Source organism: Hippopotamus amphibius, chromosome 10 (assembly GCF_030028045.1).
Source record: "Hippopotamus amphibius kiboko isolate mHipAmp2 chromosome 10, mHipAmp2.hap2, whole genome shotgun sequence".
Classification (NCBI taxonomy): domain Eukaryota; kingdom Metazoa; phylum Chordata; class Mammalia; order Artiodactyla; family Hippopotamidae; genus Hippopotamus; species Hippopotamus amphibius.
This window is the reverse complement of record NC_080195.1, coordinates 95,070,865-95,093,543: the sequence shown is the minus strand read 5'-3', so window position 1 is coordinate 95,093,543 and position 22,679 is coordinate 95,070,865.

Genomic DNA, 22,679 nt, shown 5'->3' with positions numbered 1-22,679 from the left:
TGCTAGTAAACCTATTTGGTAGAGACTATCAGGAGACTGCAAAAATGCTTTTGAATCTATTATTGCTCAAGTTTTCCTGTTTCAAACTGACAACAGCTAAATTTATAATATGCTACAGTCTTCTGGTGTGAATGTTTCCTAAGAGAAAGTGCCTATTAACTTCTTAAGACACCTGTATATATTTGCAGATATAAGAGATTCTTAGAGTATAGGCATCATTCTATAATCAGTTTTCAGAGTGATTGATGTACCCTTATATGTGACCATAACACAAGTTACGGACGTTACTAAAATCTGTTAGCATAAGTGTGGGGACTTGAAAATCATTATTGTTATTTACAATCCTAAATAAAAGTTTAGGAAATGCAGGGACTCTGAGGATTGTAAGTGGTGAATTTAAGAGGCAAAAATGAGTCCATTTGGGGATAACACTAAATACCAAGAAGTGACTGTAAAAGAAAAGAAGAAACTTGCAAAGATTTTTTGAAAAAAAATCTTTTTCATATTCCAAAGAGAATATGAAATATAAAACACAGAGATACTGTGGCAGGAGATGAAAGTGAATGGGGTAATTTCCAGATAATCAAGGTATTTCGACCACATGTGGTGATCTCCTCTCCTATTCAATACTGAAATTCAGAAAAGAAGTTTTTAAAAAGTGAAAGTCAATATGTACAAATCCTAATGAGATTTTGACATGGGTTTTTTTTTTTTTTTTTGAAGTCAGCTGACTTATCAGAGAAAGGGAAGGGACAACTTAAGAGTTAACTGGTCTCAACAAAGTCCAAAGAGTTTCAACACCTGTGGGCATCAGGTAGCTTGAAGACTTTGAAGTTGAGATGGAAAAGAAAAGATGGAGGGCTTTAGAATAATCAAGAAAGAAAACTGAAATTGAAAAATTATCTGATATATTTGAGCATTTGGAAAATAATATTCCTAAAAAAAAGTTTGACAGGTTTAATGGAACATATAAGTGAAAACTATACAATTAGAAAAAAAGAATCATAATTATAGGCCTGTGTGACTCATTGGGGAACAGCATTACATAGCTTAAATATTTACATACTCCAAGTAAAACTGACTCATAATTTGACCAAAAATCAAAATTCTATCTGAGAATAAGTGGAGGTAGATGCTAAGGAGGTATTCTCAAATAACTTGACAGGAGGACAACAGATTCTGAAACTGATAATTTAAGATGAGACTCCAGAAACATATTATGCAGACATGTGGATCTAATATATGAAAAAAGAGTTGAAATATTTGAAAGTATTTTTTTCTACTTCTAGAAGTCTGGGGTGGAGAGAAGCAAAAGCAGAACATACAGAAAAAGCCTGTTTTTACTCTAAGCCTAGTAACATTTAATTTCTTTAATGAACTTGAATGTTACTTTGCTAAAATAAATATGAAACAAAAACAATAAATTTGGGAGGGGGATTTAAGCAATTGGCTGTAAGGGGTTCATGATATCACTGGTACAATTTTTTTTTTTTTTTTTTTTTTTTTTTACTGGTACAATTTTATAGGTCCAGTGGCAGGACAAAAGCCCAGTCTTCGTATATAAATTCCTTGGTGGTCCATTGGTTAGGACTTCTTGCTTTCACTGCTGAGGGCACAGGTTCAATCCCTGGTCAGGGAACTAAGATCCTACAAGCCTCGTGGCATGGCAAAAAAAAAAAAAAAAAAAAAAACGCTCCCCTCCTCCCCCAATACACACACACACACACACACACACACACACATCCTCCATTTTAGGCTCTTTCATTAATTTCAGTTCTGTATTCCATTGTTTGTCTATGAATGCCCCTAAAGCCATTTACCAACAGATAACTGCTAAATCAAGTTAGTTCCCTTTTGTAAAACTACATTTATTTTCCTCCATGAGGCCTGTATTATACCAACTTGGAATTAATCTTCCCACTATGGATTTTTCCCTTTGCATTTGCTGTCTTGAATGTCCTTTTTAATCTTTTTCTTTTAATTGCTTCTTAAGCAGCACTCAAGATTTGGTTCAAATCATTCCAAGAAGCCCTCTTGGACCATTTCAGACCTCAAATGACTATTCCTTCTGTGTGAATCAGTACTCTTTGAATGGCTTGTGTCATAAATCTAATTCAAATCTCTTGAAGGATAAAATGGATTTATCAGCAGACATCCCTGAAAAAGTCCAATAGTAAAAGAGACTCTAGGCACAGCTGGATCCAGTAATACCTCTCTCTGAACCTTCTCAATCCTGCTTTGTTCAGTTTTAACTTTATTCTCAGAAGGTTCTTAATTGAGTGGCACAATGGTCACAAAGACCTCTATAATTTCATCCTATCAGCCTATAACGTGCACAAAAATAGTTCCATCTACATTGTTCCAGTAAATCAGGAAGCAGATTTTCGTTGGTGCAGCTTAAGGCAGTGTGGCTAGGGAGAAGGATATGGTAATTAACCAAGCAGGAGCCACCTAGACACCACTGAACTGGGGGCTCCTTGTGCTCTTATTTAATCATATGGTCTGAGGGAGAAAGAGGTACATTCCCAAAAGAAAACTGAGCTGAGAAAAACAGATTTCTACCATTGGTCCCTCCTCTAGCCTCCTGTGTCTCTGCTCTATAGCATCTGACATTTAGCTTTTATTTTACATCACTATAACTACTCTGTATTCACCCACCTAAGTTTATGAATGCATATGTGTTTTCTCATCTAGACCAGTAGGCTATATTTTATAGTTATTTTTTATACCCAGCAACCAGTGCAATGATCTGTGTATAATAAGAGTTCAATAAACATTTGTGGGTAATGCAGAATTATAGGGAATGTTGTCTAGTAATTAATCAGCATATGTTATGCCAATTTGTGTGTGAAAGTGTATGGTGGGAAGATGTTTTAATACATGTCACACGTCTCAGTATAAGGATCTGTTATGAAGAAATGTTATGTACAGAAAGCCTAAACTATTAGGCTGTGGCTCTATTCTTCTAAAGACCAAAAATTGATTTAGTTTGTCAAACTGCATATAAACAGGCAGAAAATAAATCTGACCTTATGCAACCACAGTGCATGGTATTTGTGAAACCAAAAGTTTTAAAGAAACACATCATCTAATAAACTGGAAATGGCGGTGACATTTTATAGCTTAAATGTGAAATGAAAGGGCATTTCATCGACATTCATGATGTTCTGAAAACAAAGAAAATTACATTGTATAAACAACATTAAGTAGCCAACCCACGTTTCTCCATATCGTTGATTATTCATGAAGCCTCTGGTTGGGTCTCAGCTGGCTCATACACTGCCCTGCCCTGCTCGACTTCACACCCTGCTCAGTGACCTCTTCTCACTTGGTCACATCAAAGCAGCCAACTTCATCCTCCAGCTTGACCTGGGCTACCTCTGTGGCTTCTGAAGCCTGCTCAGAGCTCAGAGCTCTCTGACTCTGCCTGTAGCTGAGATCCAAGATGCTCCTCATCTCAGGCTTTGCTGTATGTCAGTTGAACTGGGAGTTTGGTATGGGTTGAATGCCCTTAAATTCTATGGCCTGGTCTCTCCCAATCAAATCCAAGAGAGGACAGGCCTTCAGGGAAAGTATCAATGGACCTGGAGGAGACAGAGATGCAGAAGCTATCTAGTGTGAGACTGAGATTGATGATCAAGCTCAGAGATGACTGGGAGAAAGTGGGAAAGGGACTGCTAAAGAGCAAGGAGACTGTGAGACAGCAGAGTAGGACTGGGACAGCCATACACAAAGTGGCCTCATGGCACATGGTATGCTGTGGATGTTCTCAAAGTGTGGGCTGGGGACCTGGGTTGTTCCAAGACACTTGCTTTTGCATTAAGAGGTCAAGCCTATGTATTTTCATTATAATACTAAGATATTTGCCTTTTCCCCTCAGTCTCTCAGGAACATACAATGTACTTTTCTTGAGACTCATGGCGTGATGATATTATTTGTTTGAAGACTAATGGATTGTGTGCTTACATGTCTTGGGTTTTAAATTTTTCTCACTTCAAACACTTAATACAGCAGACATCTGGAGATATAAGCTACATAAACAAAAGCTCTTTGGGTTCCTCAGTACAGACATTTCTAGCTTGTATGGTTTTGATATTCATGAGTTTTCTATTCACACTGTACTGTTCAAAGTGAAAGTTGCTTGTAATTTTTTAAAAAAATTTTATTGGAGTATAGTTGATTTCCAATGTTGTGTTAGTTTCATGTGTACAGCGAAGTGAATCAATTATACATACATATGTATCCACTCTTTATTTAGATTATCTTCCCGTATAGGCCATTACAGTGTTTTGAGTAGAGTTCCCTGTGCTATACAGTAAGTCCTTATTAGTTATCTATTTTATATACCATAGTAGTGTGTGTATGTCAATCCCAAACTCCCAATTTATCCCCCAATTTACTCCCAGTAACCATGAGTTTGTTTTCTATATCTGTAACTCTATTTCTGTTTTGTAGATAAGTTCGTTTGTACCCTTTTTTAGATTCCACACATAAGCACATCATACGATGTTTGTAACTTTGAAAGTGTGAAGGTGTCCTTAGACAAATTCTGTACCAAAAACGGATTGTTCTAGGAGACAGTTCTGACTCTATGATCTTATAGAATTTGAGTGCTCCCTTGTTTCCCGATGTAAAGAGGGTGTAAGAATCTCTTCAGTCTACCTCATAGACAAATTGTGGATGTTGCAAACCATTAAGATCATAGAAATTAAAAAAATAATAATAATGGTAAATCTTAATGATACGCTACCACTTAATAACAGCTAACATATTGCTACTCCTTACATGACATGTAGTATTCTCAGCAAATGATGCCTGCTAACTGATTTAGCCTTACTTTATGAAATAAATATGATTATTACCCACATTTCACATTTAATGAAATTGAGATTGAGAGAGTTTAAGTAACTTTTTAAAAAATTAATAACCTTTTTAGAGAAATTTTAGAATCACAGAGAAATCTGGCATGAAGTATAAATAGTTCCTATATACCCCTAGCTGCCTCTTTACACAACCTTCATAACTATCAGCATTCCCTATCAGAGTGGTACATTTTGTACAAAAAAAATAAAATAAACTTACATTGGTACATCAGCACCCAATGCCCATAGTTTACATTCGAGTTCACTCAATGTTGTACATTCCAAGGTTCCTGACAAATGTATACGGACATGTACACACCATTGAAGGATCATATAGAATAGTTTCACTACGCTAAAAATTCTCTGTATTCTGCCTATACATCCCTTTCTCCCCTCTAGTCCCTAGCAACCATTAATCTTTTTACTTCCTCCATAGTTTTGCCTTTTTAGAATGTCATATAACTGGAATCAAACAGTATGTAGCCTTTTCAAATTGGCTTCTTTCAGTTAGCAAAATTCACTTAAATTTCCTCCAAGTCTTTTCACGGCTTGACAGATCATTTCTTTTCAGCACTGCATAAAATTCCATTGTCTGAATGTACTACAGAGTATCTGTGCACCTGCCTACTGAAGGACATCTTGGTTGCTTCCAAGTGTTGATGATTATGAGTAAACCTGTTATAAATATCTATGTTTAGGTTTTTGTGTGAACATAACTTTTCAATTCATTTGGGTAGGTAAACACCAAGGAGCTTGATTAGCTTTGTCAGAAACTGCCAAACTGTCTTCCAAAGTAGCCTTGCCATTTTGCATTCCCACTAGCATTGAATGAAAGTTCTTGTTGTTAAGTAACTTTTTAACTTGCCCAATGTCACAAAAAAATAAGTGGCTGATGCTGGATTTGAATCTATTAGTAAGTTGACTGGCCTCCTAAGTTAAAGGAGAAAAAAAAAAAAAAAAAAAAACAAACCCAGCAATTTACTGTATACATCTTTAGCTCCCACCCCAATACACATACACACATGCAAAACTTACTCCAACTACAAGCTTACTGATAATTTCAGAATCTACTCCTTTGTCCAGCTAGAATAAATCAGAAAACTCTATAATTGTATCCCAAGAACAGGATAAGAGATACTGCCTACAAAATGCCACTGAACCAAACCCTGCAGTTTCAAGAGCAATATATTCACAAATACCTAAGAAATAATATCACAGGTCCAAAACTTTTGCTAATTACATAAAATAGGGTTCTTTTTTTATGATTTTATTAGTAATCAAGGAGGCACTTGACATAAATTAATGAAAGAGCTTCAACAACCTAACTGTCCATCAACAGATGACAGATAAAGAAGTTGTAGTATATATATACAATGGCATATTAGCCATAAAAAATGAAATAATGTTATTTGCAGCAACATGGATGGATAGAGATTATCATACTAAGTGAAGTAAGTCAGACAGAGAAAGACAAATATGGTATCACTTATATGTGGAATCTAAAAAAATTATAGAAATGAAGTTACCTACAAAACAAAAATAGACTCACAGATATAGAAAACAAGCATGGTTACCAAAGCAGAAAGAGGAGAAAGGATAAATTAGGAATTTGAGATTAACAGATTACTACTACTATATATAAAATAAACAACAAGGACCCACTATATAGCACAGGGAACTATATTCAATATCTCATAATATCTTTAATGGAAAATAATCTGAAAAAGAATATATATATACATATATATTCATATGTGTAACTGAATCACTTTACTGTACACCTGAAACACTGTAAATCAACTCTATTTGAATAAAGAAAAAAGAAATAAAGAGCTTCAAATACCTTACTAACAGTGATTCATGACTGAATGAACAACAGATTGGAAAGAATGAGAGTGAGTAGAAACATTCAGACTGCCTTTCTTTGTTCTATAAAGTAAGAACTATGCACTTTATGAAGAGGCCACAAGCTATTTTTGAACATATATACCTTACATAAGTATTTTATAAAGTCTTTTCACTCACTTTTATTTTTTCATTTTGTATTTTTATCTTGTTGCTTTGAGCTGACTTAGCCAATCTCTTCGAGATATTCTCATACAGTTGCTGTCAGCTGATAAAGTGGCTGAGACTAGATGGTCTATGACAGCCTCACTCACATGTCTGTAGATTGCCTCAGTGTCAGCTGGACCAATGATGTGGTCACTTATCTCACAGCATCTAACAGACTAGCTTGGGCTCATTAAAATGGTCTCAGAAATAATTTTCTGTTTTAGTCCATTCAGTCTGCTATAAAAAATACCACAGCTAATACATATTTGAAGAGTGCTTCAAGTATATGTTTTTAAGAAATGGGAAAGAATAAAAAACAAAGTATGTATTTGAAGTTTAAATATGTATTTGAAAACAAGGAATGTTGTAAATACAGGAAAGTTTATATCTGAAAGAGGATTCATAGATAGATATAGATAGATAATATATTATTATAACATATAATATAGTAATATGATGTATTAATTATAAAATATGATACATATTAATGATATATACTTAATATACAGGAAAAAGAGTAAATCTTTAGAGAAACAAAAAGGGCATAAATTTTTCAAGGAAATAAAACAGTATTTTTTAATTTGTTGAGTTTTTACTTTTATAATTTATGACATAAATCTCTGTTGAACACTGAATGGATTTTTTTTTAAATCACAGACACAAAATTCAGAGAAAAAGACAGGATTAAATACACTGAGCTAAAGGGGTCTAGATAAACAATTATCTAAAAAAATTTTGTACATACATGGAAAGAGATTAATTGATTTGGGAATTCTCAGTCCAAATATATCTAAAAGATTAGTCATTGTAAATGAAATAACTCCATATATAAAATACATATTTCACTTACACTGACTTCAGGGAGGAATGTATTTTCTGATTCCAAAGAAATCTAACATTTATATTAATTCAGAAATTGATACTAATATTTAAAGCCATCATAACAACACCAATACTTTAACAAATTAATTTACAGTTTTGTAATAATTTTTAATACTGAGAAGTCTGCTGAAAAATGTATGAAGTAGAGGTTAAAATATTAACTGTAGGTGTATATCTCAGAGTAACACCAAAATAAGCTGTTGAAAAATATAGCCATTATTTACATAATGATTGCTATATGCTGAGTACTATTATAAATTATTTAAAATTAACTTATTTAGTCCTTATAGCAATTCTAGAATTCATTCTCTAATATTACTCATGTACAAAGAAACCAAGAAACAGAGAGTCTAAGCAATTTACCCAAAGTCACACAGCGAGAAAATGTCAGAGTCAAGATTTGAACACTGACAAAGACCACAATCCATGCTATTATTCACTAAACTAAAATGCCTATCACAGAAAAGAAAATAAATATAAGTGATTCACCCCAGAATGAGAAAAGATGAGTTAACGATAAAATTTTTCTCAAAAAGGCCTTTCTAACAGTGTTATCTCATGGATACTTATAATTTTTGACATATCAGGAATATTTTTCCTTGATAAGCCAGTAACAGTTACAAAAATTTAGGAGCAATTGCAATGTACCAGTTTTTCTACCAGATGCTCTCACTACATGATGCAATGCCATCTCCATCCCACAGTCTAGGAAGATGTTGTCACCACCCTGTTCTGAATGAGTGAAATGAGGCTCAGCAATATGTAGTAACTTGTTTGTAAGCTGTGTGTAAATTGCAGGGTCATGCCTATAACCCAGGTTGGCCCTGGTCTGCTGGCTGTTACTTTTATACTACATTGTCCTCCCTCTTTCAGCATATACTTTAATATCAAATTCTGCCTCCTGGTGGCCTTCATTCTGCTTTGAATATGTGTAGAGATACCTATTCTTCCTATTTACCTTTCTAACAGTAATCAGGCCTCTACTACTTGCTGATTGCAAACACTTTCAGTGGGCCAGATATTCATTCATTCACAATATTTATTTATTTAAAGAAAAAGAAAAGTAAATACCAAACATTCAACTATATGATTGGCATAACCCTACAATGAATAGATTCTTTACTGTCAAAGCCCAGTAATTTTCAGAGTAAAATAAGAACCTTAACTAAATTATTGGTCATCAAATAGTCTTTTTCTAAATGCTTCTAGGAGGCATGTTTTTTCTTCTCTGGAAAGGACCATGTAATTGGTCAGTATTGCACCTACTGATGCCAAGGGCTTCAAAGTTCCTGAAGTTGACTTTTAGGGAAACTGATGTAATCCACATCATTTCCGTCACATCATTTACATCAAAAAACCCAGCCAGTCGGCCCAGGTATGACTGAGGCATTATGACCCATCACTACTTTAAAAGGGCAATGGGTATTTCAGGAAAGAGATTTGAAGGATAATCAAAATGCCATACCCCTAGCTAGCAAATCATCAACTTTGATAGTAAACCATCAGCTCTGAAGTGTATCCTTGAATCCACTTTAGATTCTTTTGAATATTTTCCACATAAAATGCATATTCAAACATTTAGATTCATGTATAAACTTAATGAGCAGAGGCAAAGTTGAAATACGACTTTGATAACCAAACTGATAAGCACATCTGAAAAGGATTGCTATGCATTTTGTTTTCTTAACAAATGTGCATTTAGAATATTGATCAGTGACATCTGGGGAAAATTTCTCCATATCGCACTGTTCAAACTACACACCTCTAGACTCCTAACTGAAAGCAATAATGAGAGTTGCCAAGAGGTCTGTATTGTTCCTTCTCTATACCCTTGTCAGTTTAATAGTGCTTGACATGGTTTCAGCACATAAAATTCACGCCTTGCACTTATATAATGAGATAGTGAGTCTAAAGCTCAATTTGGATGCTGAACGATGTTTACCAATATTCTAAGACAGTTCATGATGGAATAGTTTGTTGAGCTCCTATTAATAGCCTTGTGTCTGAGCCATTTCTAATTCCAATAAACTGAAACAGGTCTGTATTATACACCCAGTTCTAATCAAAAGTTTTTACACAACCATACATGAGGTCATAGCAATAGCCTGGAAACTGATATTAAGAAATGTGTTATATTTCTTCAATAAAGTCAAAACTATCATAACAATATTTTAGAGTCTGTACATCCTAATTGTACACTTTACAATCTGCTATATTCTATATTCAGATATGCAGATAAAGGTTGTCTGAGATTTAAAATTCTAATATTGAATAGATTGTAAACCTCATGAAATCTTGTGTTTTAGGTATCTTTTTATATCAAGCACCCAAGAACAGTACAGTTTTTAATCTCCATTCAATGCAGGTGTTTCTCTAGTCCTCTGAATAAAAAGTTCCTGTTCTGAATATTAACAGTCTTTAATTTACCTGCAATTGTTCCAACAGCTTTGGCCTTCACTGTAATTTTCAGACTATGTTTTGCTATGTGGGCTCTCTAGTGTTGCTTTACTGTCTCCAAACCACCTTCCCCATTCTATGCCCAGAGAAAAGTGAACCTTCATTCTCCTTCAGCCCACATTTGTACAAGATCAGCTCCACTTTCTATGGTTTCAGAGAGGTTGGACTTCTGTATAATTCTTCATTAGGAAAAGAAAAACAGGATGTGAGTTTATACTGCTAAAATAAAAGTTTGCAATACAATTTTCTGAAATATAGCATGTCAACTGCTAATTCACAGAATTGGAAATATAAAAACTTTACCTAATTGGTTTATATCAGTCACCATCAGGAGCCAAAACCTCTTGACTCATTCTAACCACGAAACCACAATCATTACATAATGAAATGAAATGAAATTACAAGGGACCCCTGTTTAAAAGTTACTAAGAATTTCAAAACAGTGGCAGCCAAACATAAAATCATGAGCAGGGCCCTCTAAGTTTGCAGAGGTTGCAAACCCATGAAACCCACCCACCTTGACCAGATGAAGAAAGCTTATGTATTGGTATTTTACATTATAATTATTTGAAACTGTTTAACATAGTCTTTTCTCACTTGAGTGAATTATAAAAGAGTCTTTGGTAAACAAATAAAATCAGCCATTCAAGAACAGTTCTTTATTGAGAGTTGTGCCCCTGAAACTCATGCAGAATGACATGAACCACATCATGCATCTTGGAGTGCCAGCACAGCACGGTGTTGACAATAAACTTGAAGGAGAATGAAGTCATTTATCAGCCAGCTTTGGCAAATTGCCCCTTTAAAATTCTCAGTTCCTTAACTGCAATAAATATCCATGTTTCCAACCTCTAGAACTGTAAAAGAGAGTTGTAGCCCACTGGAGGTGATTTCTTTGTTAAAAGTAAGGTAAGTCGTAGATAGCCCTATCAGGAATAAAACCCCGGCTACTAAAATGAATAAGATGGCCATTGCTTATTCCGAAAGAATTACCCTATGTTTGGGAAGCAACTGTGTCAATAGGGAATTTAATTAAACTGAAGTCATTTCTATTCTAGTAGATGCCCAACTGGAGACATCACTGCCACAGCAAGATTCTGAATGTGCTTAATAATCGGGAAGGGTGTAAAAAAGCTTTACTTGTGTTTCTGGATAAGGTGGTATTAAACACTAATTTTCTTTGTTCTTGTAACTAATATAAGGGCTGTAATAAATAAGAAATTATATACAGGTACATATATATGGTCTTATAAAGTAAGAAAAATATGATAGAAAATATGATATACTTAAGTATGTCTTTTTTAACTATTTTTAAGTTAAATCAAAGAATACCTGTATGGATTAATATCAAAGTACAATTATAACTAAGCAGGGGCTTCCTTAATGGTCCAGTGATTAAGACTCCATGCTTCCACTGCTGGAGGTACAGGTTTGATCCTTGGTGTGGGAAGTAAGATCCCGCATGCTACACAGAATGGCAAATAAATAAAATAAATAAATAAATAAATAAATAAATAAATAAATAAATAAGCAAATAAATAAATAAGCATGGTTCAAACCATGAAATTGTTGGACTCCCAGACCAGTTTCTATGAGCAGTGAATTAATATTGTGGAACATTGTATTCAATTAACTCACCAATTTTATGCAATTATTATGTTCAAGGCATTTTGCTATTTCCAAGGAAATACAAAACTCCTAAAGTTATGATCTCTGACCTCGAGGAGCTAACACTTTATTGGGTGAGGAAGGGAATATTAGTGAATATATGAGGTTTACATTAATGTGTGTAACTGTTGTAAGGCACTTTGATATTGGTACATGTGACAGCAACTATGGATACCATGTTATGGCAGAAAACATATGGAACTGATAAAGAATTCATCATGAGTAGGAGAATAGTTTCACAATGAATTAGGTGTTGCCTCATTTATGATAAAAACTCTCCAGAAAGTAGGCATAGAAGGAAACTACCTCAACATAAAAAAAGCCATATACAACAAACCAACAGCCAACATCATTCTCAATGGTGAAAAACTGAAAACATTCCCTCTAAGAATAGGAATAAGACAAGTATCCCCACTCTCACCACTATTATTAAACATAGTTTTGGAAGTTTTAGCTATAGCAATCACAGAAGAAATAGAAATAAAATGACTCCAAATTGGAAAAGAAGAAGTAAAATTGTCACTCTTTGCAGATGACATGATATTACACATAGAAAATCTGAAAGATGCTACCAGAAAAATACTAGAGCTAATCAATGAATTTAGTAAAGTAGCAGGATACAAAATTAATGCACAGAAATCTCTTGCATTCCTATATACTAACAATAAAAAAATCAGAAAGAGAAATTAGGGGAACAATCCCATTTACCATTGGAACAAAAAGAATAAAATACTCAGGAATGAAACTATCTAAGGAGGCAAAAGACCTATATGCAGAAAACTATAAGACACTGATGAAAGAAATCACAGACAGATGATACAAACAGATGGAGAGATATAACATGTTCTTGGATGGGAAGATTCAACATTGTGAAAATGACTATACTACCCAAAACAATCTACAGATTAGTGCAACCCCTATCAAATTACCAATGGTATTTTTCACAGAACTAGAGCAAAAAATTATTCAATTTATATGGAAACACAAAAGACCCAGAATAGCCAAAGCAAACTTTTTTTTTTAGTAAAGATATTTAATAGTTTTCCAATCATATTTATACCTGTACTAGGTCAGTCTTGAAGATGTTTGTAGGAAATTCTTTTTTTGCCAAAGCAATCTTGAGAAGGAAAAATGGAGCTAGAGGAATCAGGCTCTCTGGATTCAGACTATACTACAAGGCTACAGTGATCAAGACAGTATGGTACTGGCACAAAAAAAAGAAATATACATCAATGGAACAGGACAGAAAGCCCAGAGATAAACCCATGTACATATGGGCACCTTATCTTTGACAAAGGAGGCAAGAATATACAATGGAGAAAAGACAGCCTTTCAATAAGTGGTACTGGGAAAATTGGACAGCTACATGTATAAGAATGACATTAGAACACTTCCTATCACCATACACAAAAATAAACTCAAAATGGATTAAAGACCTAAATGTAAGGCCAGACACTCTACAACTCTTAGAGGAAAACATAGGCAGAACACTCTATGACATAAATCAAAGCAAAATCCTTTTTGACCCACCTCCTAGAATAATGAAAATAAATACCAAAATAAACAAATGGGACCTAATGAAAAACTTAAAAGCTTTTGCACAGCAAAGGAAACCATAAATAAAACAAAAAGACAACCCTCAGAATGGGAGAAAACATTATTCACCAACGAAGCAACTGACAAAGGATTAATCTCTAAAACATACAAGCAGCTCATGCGACTCAATACCAAAAAAACAAACAACCCAATCCAAAAATGGGTGGAAGACCTAAATAGACATTTCTCCAAAGAAGACATGCAGATGTCTAACAAACACATGAAAAGATGCTCAACATCACTAATTATTAGAGAAATGCAAGTCAAAGCCACAATGAGGTGTCACCTCACACAGGTCAGAATGGCCATCATCAAAAAAATCTAGGAACAATAAATGCTGGAGAGGGTATGAAGAAAAGAGAATCCTCCTGCACTGTTGGTGGGAATGTAAATTGGTACAACCACTATAGAGAACAGTATGGAGTTTCCTTAAAAAACTAAAAATATAGTTACCATATGACCCAACAATCCCACTGCTGGGCATAAACCCTGAGAATACCATAATTCAAAAAGATACATGTACCACAATGTTCATTGCAGCACTATTTACAATAGCCAGGACATGGAAGCAACCTAAATGCCCATCAAACAGATGGATGGATAAAGAAGATGTGGCACATATATACAATGGACTATTACTCAGCCATAAAAAGGAATGAAATTGAGTTATTTGTAGTGGGGTGGATGGACCTAGAGTCTGTCATACAGAGTGAAGTAAGCCAGAAAGAGAAAAATAAATACTTTTTGCTAATGCGTATATATGGAATCTAAAAACCAAACAAACCAAACCAACAGAAGAAAAGGTACTGATGAACCTAGGGACAGTACAAGAATAAAGATGCAGATGTAGAGAATGGTCTTGAGGACACAGAGGGAAGGGGAAGCTGCACCAAAGTAAGAGGGTAGCATAGACATATATACTAGATAGCTAGTGGGAAGCAGCTGCATAACATAGGGAGATCAACTCCATGCTTCGTGGTGACCTAGAGGGGTGGGATAAGGAGGAGGGTAGGGAGGTTCAAGAGGGAGGGGATGTGGGGATATATGTGTAAATACAGCTGATTCACTTTGTTGCACAGCAGAAACTGCACAACATTGTAAACCAATTACACTCCAATAAAGATCTGAGAAAAAAAATTAGATGTTTAAGATAAGGAGAATTTAGATATAGAAAAAGGAAAGCAAATTCTACACATAGAGAATAGCTGAGTAAAGTCACAGATACAAAAGTATTTTACACATATAAAAATTGAACACCCAGTTTCAAGGATCAAGGCAGTTTTGCTACAGATATGCATGGGTTATTGAAAGTTTTCTCCTGCTACTCCTTTCCTAATTTCTCACAGTCATTGTATGATTCATTCTGTATGAAAAGACAAAAAGAAATCTATGGAGAAGGGAAAAAAAGATAATCAGTTCATAAAATGGCTGGTTCGGGGATGAGCATGTGAATTTCTAATTCAACTTATATTGTTGAAAGCTGAATCTCTCTTTATCAGATGCCCAAGGGGTAAAGGGCATTTAACATGGAGTAGTTAGCTACAAAGACATTTTAAATTATTCATTAATCAAACCATTTAAGATGCTTTAAAATATGTTCTTTGGCAGTTATATGGTTTCATAAATGCTTTTATTCTTATAAAATCTTATTGTTTCCATTTATTCATTCTCCATTGCCTTTTTAAAACAATATAATGTGACCTCAGGAAGAATCTCTTAAGATTTGGTTCCAGAAGTTCAAACACATTACCTCTGGGTAGATAGGGTTTAATTTGTTTGTTTGTACTTAGTTATAAGAACTTCTGAATAAAGTCTCTAAGATTTAAGATATTTGAAATGCTGAATAAGACTTGGACACTAACCAACTTCTAATTATTCAAATGTGAATTTTGGACTCAAATTTTACACATCTGTAGTAACATCTTCATGATTAAGCTTGTTTATGCCTTAGAGATTTGAATTAATTTATATGCTTTTTCAAATTTATTTTTATGCTTTATTTGAATTAATTTTTATGCTTATGGAGTCGAGTTACAACAACATTGATTCAATGAGGGTGGGAAAAAAAGAGAAATTTAGGATTTTAAGTTGAGCAACTCATGAGGATGTCTTTAATAGAAATAAGGGAAACTGAAAGGGAAGTGAACTGAAAGTACAGAAATGAAGTCACAATGGGACATATTGAATTTAAGCTTCTTGAGGACATCAAATTGGAAATACTAAAGAGATACAGTTGAAAAGGATGCTTGACAATAGTTTTTAAATAAGTATGTGATATGAATAAGTGAGTAAATGAATAACTACAGTTTTAAATCTCAGGACAGACTTTACAAACTTCAGTATGAAGATCACGGTTCAGACTGTGAGATTAGATCAGCAAGAGTATCATGAAAAGAGAGATGAGAAGACTAATGAAATTGAACCTGAAGAATATCAGCAAATTCTGGTGTGTGAGAGGAGTAAGAGTCAGCAATTGATCATGAGAATGAATAGCCAGAGAGGAAGAAGGAGAATCAAAGTAAAGAATGGTTCAGAAACTAAGAGGCATCAAATCATATGAGATTACTATTTGAGAATACCCAGAGAAAAGCCACCGAGTTTAGCTCTTATAAGATATACGTTTGATCTCAGTCTTAGAATACTGGACATTTAAAAATCATTTTATATTGAGGCATATTTATTCATTCTAGTGTTGTGAAGTAAAAGTAAAAGGATATATATATATATATAATGTCATATTGTTTAATTGAAGTTTTTATTTATTAGGTTTGTTTTAATCATCTCGTGGTCTATCCACATCCACCTTTCCCAGCCAAACCTAATCCACTATTCCAGCTGCCTGTGGTCCAAGTCCTGGTCCAAATCTGAGAGCTGACTTACAGCTAAAAATGAGCAGAGACTTGGGGAAGTGCTTAACATTGAGTATAGGCAGGCAACTGGAAATTAATTTTAAACTATTCACCACCAATATTTATGTTTCCACAACTTATTAAGGACCCAGGAAGACTAAGAGAATTGTATAATTAATGGTTATGGTCCTTATATATATTCTATGGCTGCTGCCAAGAGAATTGACAGGAAAGTTTTGACTAAACATTGAGTCTGTAAATTCAAACAGACAAATCCAAGTAGAGGAGGCAATGGAAAATGTTCTGACATGGAGAAATCTGTACACATTTCAGGTTCAAGTTTTCAGTTCAACACTTAGAAGTGATGTAGATCAATTTTGTTGCCAAGCCTAAATTCCCTTATATGTGATAAGAAGGAGAATAGTACCATACCCACCAACCTTACACAGCTGCTGAAAAACAAAATGTGTGATATTAGTTCAGTACACTGGGAACTTCTCTGGTGTGAAAACAATCTGTTAATTTGTATCTGTGTAGCATTATTATCATAAGAATTTAATATGTTCTTTAAGCATGGTAAATTATTTTCTGTATCACAATGTAACAAGTTTATCATTTCTAGAAAAAAAAAATGGAGGCAATCCTGGTTAAAGGTTTCTCTTGCAGAGCAAAATGATGGAATGTGAAGCTCCAAGCCCTGACTCTTCCACAGACGCATCAAAAAAAAAAAAAAACAAAAAAAAAAAACAAAAAAAAACAACAACAACAACCATAAACTAGCTGTACTAACCTTACAGATCTCTGGAAAACAGTTAAAGGTCTACAGCAATTAAGCAAATGCTTAATCAAGAAAAAGTCTCCTTCAAAACAGTAGGAGATTTTCTATCATTTCAACTCACCTTGCCCCACAGATATTTGCACTCCAATGTTCACAGAAGCATTATTCACTATAGCCAAGAAGTGGAAACAGCCTTAACACCAATGAACAGATGAATAGATAAACCAGTGTGGTATACACATACAACCAAATACTTAGCCTTAAAAACCAAAACGATTTTGATCTGTGTTACAACATGGATGTACCTTGAAAATATTATGCTAAGTAAAGGAAGCCAGACACAAAATAACAAATACTGTATGATTCCACTTATATGAGATACCAAGAATGGTTAAATTCGTAGAGAGCAAAGCTACAATGAGGTTACCAGGGCCTGAGGGAGGAGGAAATGTGGAGATAACTTTCAGTGGGAACAGAGTTTCAGCTTGGCATGATGAAAGACTTCTGGAGGGGGATGGTGTGGAGGTAAACGCACAATGTAAATGCAGTTAATGAGATTGAATTGTATACATGAATTGTATAATGGTCAGATTCATGTTATGTATATTTTATCACACAAATATCTTTCTAGCCTGCTTTTGCTTTTAAAGGCCTAGTGCTCTCTCATAGAACAGTAGGAGTTAATCTTGTAGACCTGCTAATAACCAGAGGGAAAGAAGCCATCGATCATTTTTAATCCAGTGAGTAGGTATTAGTTATTTCTACTGAAAGGAAGTTTAACATTTCTCACTCTATTCTGTTAGAGAAAATAAAATTGCAGAAGTATGTCAACATTTTACTTTGTTTTTGATAAAAATGGTCCATGAGTATAGTTTTGGACATAGAAAATATCATTTAGATGTTATCCTGTGGCTCTATAAATTAATATTTGTGAAATATCCAAACACAAAAACTTAGTCTATTCTAAATATTTTTCAGTTCAACTTAGAAATATTACTCTGTTTAGAAGTCTGGCATGATTTAACCTTTAGTGTATTTCCAAATCCTGGATACATTTCCTTAACAATGGAAATTAAATTTTTATTATGACTGCAAATAATAATTTTTTCAAACCAAAGCAAATTATGCTACTTGAAAAGTGTTCAAACATTTTAATGTAATTTTTAGGAGTAACAACCATGGCCAAATAGGAATCTTGGATCTCATATGATTATATAAAATTAAAAATATATAATTAAGTAGTAACCTAAGATGTTATTAGTGTTTTAAAATTTTTTATTACCTGGATTGCTCAACATTTATTTAAACAGATTTTGATGATTAGAACATTCATTTCAACAAACTTGTTTTTGAAAAATTACTTAGAGTGGAAAGTAGTATTTAAAATATCATGAAAATATTGCCATAAAATAGAGTAAACAAAATTGACTGAAAATACATTTAAAGTTTTTAAGTGATAAATTTGAATGTATTAGAAAATGGCTTTAAAAGCTTATGACAAATTAAAGTACACTAATTTCCTCTGTCAATTACAAGGCACCATTAAATAAAAGCCTACAAATTCTGAGTATTCTATTTTGACCAATTCATCATTTTAATCAATTTGTTTTCAACCAAATTTTTTTCTACAAATTTAGTTTCCACAAAATCTCCTGGAGTTGGTAGGTGCAGAAGAGGCTAGACATTTTATCAGCTAGTGGTGGTGGGATAGTTGGAGTTGAGCTATTTCATAATTCAGAGTTTTTCTTCTTAGTGAGGTAGTCTTTAAGATTATCTGCTGTGAGGGGCTAGGAGTGAGCAAAATAGTTTTAAGGACTTAAAAATTTGAACCCACCTTCATGAAGTTAGGAAAGAAATAAAGGAAAGAAAAAACAGAATATTTTTTCAAGTAGAGTTTGAAAACTTAAACTTATGAGCAGCAGTGTACTTAGGTAATATTGTAAATATTTTCACAATTCTTCAAACCTAAACCCATGACCCAAAGGGCATAGATTTTGTCAATTTCTCCTTTCCTCCCTCTTCAGATGATCTTAGGAATAAACATGTATCTATTCTGCACCATATCAAAAGATTTCTGTGGCTTTTTTGTTATTGAATTCCAGGTTTTGTTTTAAGCTCAAATTTGCTATCTTCTCTCCCCACTCCCCAGTTTCTCCCTCCCTCTCCCCCTCCCTTGCCCTCTTCCTCCCCCTGCCCCTCCTTTCTCCTCTTCTTCTCTTTCTTTTTCTTTCTCCTTCTCCCCCTTCTCCTTCTTCTCCTTCTCTCTTCTTCTTTCTTCTTCTTCTCCATCTTCTTCTTCTCCTCCTCTTCCTCTTCCTCCTCATCCTCTTCTTCTTCTTCCTCACCTTCCCCTCTTTCTTCTCCTTCTTCTTCCCCTTCTCCTTACCCTCCCCTTCCTCTTCCTCCTTTTCTCCTTCTCTGTCTCTCTCTCCATCTCTTTCTGTCTCTCTCTGTCTCTGTCTCCTCCCCCACACACATATGTATACATTCCTCTACCTGACCCTCCACCATGTTTCCTGTCCAACCCAAAGACAACTGAAGGGAAGTTCCCAAACTATTAATCTCTCTATTTCACTCTAGAAGTAAAGGATTTTATATTCAATCACTATAGCTAAGTAGATTATGGCTAAGACACAAATTTGGGAAAGTTAGAGTCCAGAATTCTCAGAAGTTATGTAGGCTAGGGAAGGGCTCAAGCATAGGCCGGTATTGATATAAACTACGCACTTCGTTCTGAGGTGATAACTATTCTGTTGATTCTGTGCCATTCCTTTGAGAGTGATGTTTACTGTATCTTTTTCCTTTTGCTTCTGTCCCCTCTGTACTTAAACTGTCCCTTCTCTCTTCTGTCCATTATCTATTTATGCAGCAGAAATTCTTGCCCCTCACATAAACCCCATTCATTCATTTTGTCATTGTTGATGGAACAACAGAAACCTCTTTTTTTTTTTAAATGGTAACTTTAGGCTTCCAATTCATGAGACTTAGGATTGAAATAACCTCCTGCCATTTTCAATATAGCTGTTAATTATGAGTGCCTGAGAAATTAAGGATATTCACTTCTATATCTTGTACCCTCCCAGAGCACTCATATCTTTATTTCCCCAAATATTCAAGATGCAACTTGGGCCAAGCAATATATGCAGTCAATAAATGCTTAGTTTTTAAAGGTATGCTTTCATTTTCTATTAATTCTAGCTACTGTTTCCTGTTATGAAGTGTCTGCTGTGCTTTTGAGTTATTCGTCAATTCTGGTTCTACTTAAATGTTGAAAGTGCAGATTGGTAAAATTTGCATTTTTAATTTCAATTCTATATTTGAGAATGTTTGCCTCCATTTAGGAGTATTCTTAAAATCCTTTTAATTTTTTTGGAAGTATGTCTTTCTTAAAATTAAATTTGCATTTAAATTTAAGGTATACAGAGTGTTCTGAGGTAAAATCAAAATTGTGAACCAGTATTCTGATTCTGTGCATTAAAATCTCTATAGAGGGAAATTCTAGAATAATATCACAATTAGGTGATTACTGAGTTTGGGGAATTAATAAGTGTGAAAGTAGCCAAAATGGAATTATCAGATCAAGAAAACCTCAGACACAACCAGAATCTCTTGGGAAAATTTTTCCAGGACATATAAATGGATGAATAAGAATACCAGATATTCTTTTACTACAGTTTTAGACATTGTCCAGTGGACCTTCAAGGGTTATGTGATTTTATGTGTGGTTTCACTTTTGATTTCCTTTCTATTCAATAGATTATTTCACAGCTCTGTAAGGGTGGAAGATAAATTGTGGAAAATGGATAAAATGATGATAATTCTTATCCATAGGAAAGTGAATTTTTTTTTCTTTTTATTGGAGATAAAATTGACTTCTGCTCTGTAGACAATAAGACCTCACTAATTGCATTTATGTTTTATTTCCTTATGAGAAATGAACCTATTTTACATCTATTAGCAAATTTGTTTTGGAATTCCATATATATAAAATATACATACATTTATATATTCCTGTTTTGTTCTTTTGTTAAGCTGCAGAGTAAGTCAACTTATTTTTTCTTTTATTATCATTGTTACCCTTTATTATTTTCTATCTTTGAATTTTAAAATTAAAATGTCATTATACAGTACTTGATATATTGAATGATCCATTTTTCTATACAGTTTCTTACAAGCATCAAATATTTTCTTACCCTTTTACAATACAGTAAAAAGTATCTTTTGTCATGTTCCATGTTCTTTCGAACTAGATTCATTTTTAACAGACTCTTAGAATTCATCTCCTAGAAATAATGACATTCATAAAACAGTATTAGGATGGCTAACTGATTAAAGGTCTTCAGATTTTGAAAGAAAATGCCAAAGATTTCTCAAATATCTTACCAAAAAGAAATACTAGGGAAACTTTTTATTTACTAAAAACTTTGTGAAAAATTGTATTATAGAAGATTAGCTAGCTTTACGAGAATTCATATGCAATGTTCACATTGTAATATCAAATGCATTTTGAGTACTTTAATAATGAGAATTGTACTTCATAGCACATTTAGTCTGAATTTTAATATAGTCAAAATTCTGAATAGACATGACATTAAAAATAACATAGATTAATAACTTCTGGATATCCACTATAGAGCATAATGTCTATAGCTCTACAGCAATAATATACTCTATGCTAATAACTTTGTTAAGAAGATAGATGCATTTTATTTTATTACTATTTTATTTTATTTTATTTTATTTTATTTTATTTTATTTTATTTTATTTTATTTTATTTTATTTTCAGCTGCGCTGAGCGGCTTGAAAGATCTTAGTTCCCCGAGCAGGGATCAAACCATGCCCAGCAGTAAGAGCACTGTGTCCTAGCCATGGGCCAGCCAGAGAATTCCCTAAGAGGGTAGATCTTATGTTAACTGTTTTTTTAATAACAAAAAAAATTATGTAATAAAACAAAATAAAAAGGGCAAGAGGAAACTTTTGTAAGTGAATAATATGTTTATAGCATTGATTGTGGTGATGGATTCACAGGTGTATACTTATCCCCAAACTCATCAAGTTGTATACGTTAAATATATACACACTTTCATTTGTCAATCATACCCCAATAAAGTATTTTTTAAAGAAAAAAGATTGTATATATAAGTGAATTTTCAGAAAACAATATGTTGATATTTAAGTCAAGCAAATATAGAAATGTGAAGGAGTTTTAAGTGTTCATACAGTTTGTTGAAAATAAATGTAATAATAAACCTGAACTAGGAACTGAAAAATTTTCTACTGGTTTCCATGGAAATTTTACTAATCCATAAATATTTTTCCAGTTTTATTGAGAAATAATCAACATATATCTCTGTATAAGTTTAAGGCATACAGCATGATGGTATGATTTACAAATATTGTGAAATGATCACTGCAATAGTTTCAGCTAACATCCATCTTCTCAAATAGATGCAATAAACAACAAAGAAAAAATATTTCTTCTTGTGATGAAAACTCTTAGTATTTACTCTCTTAACAATTTTCCTGTGTATCAT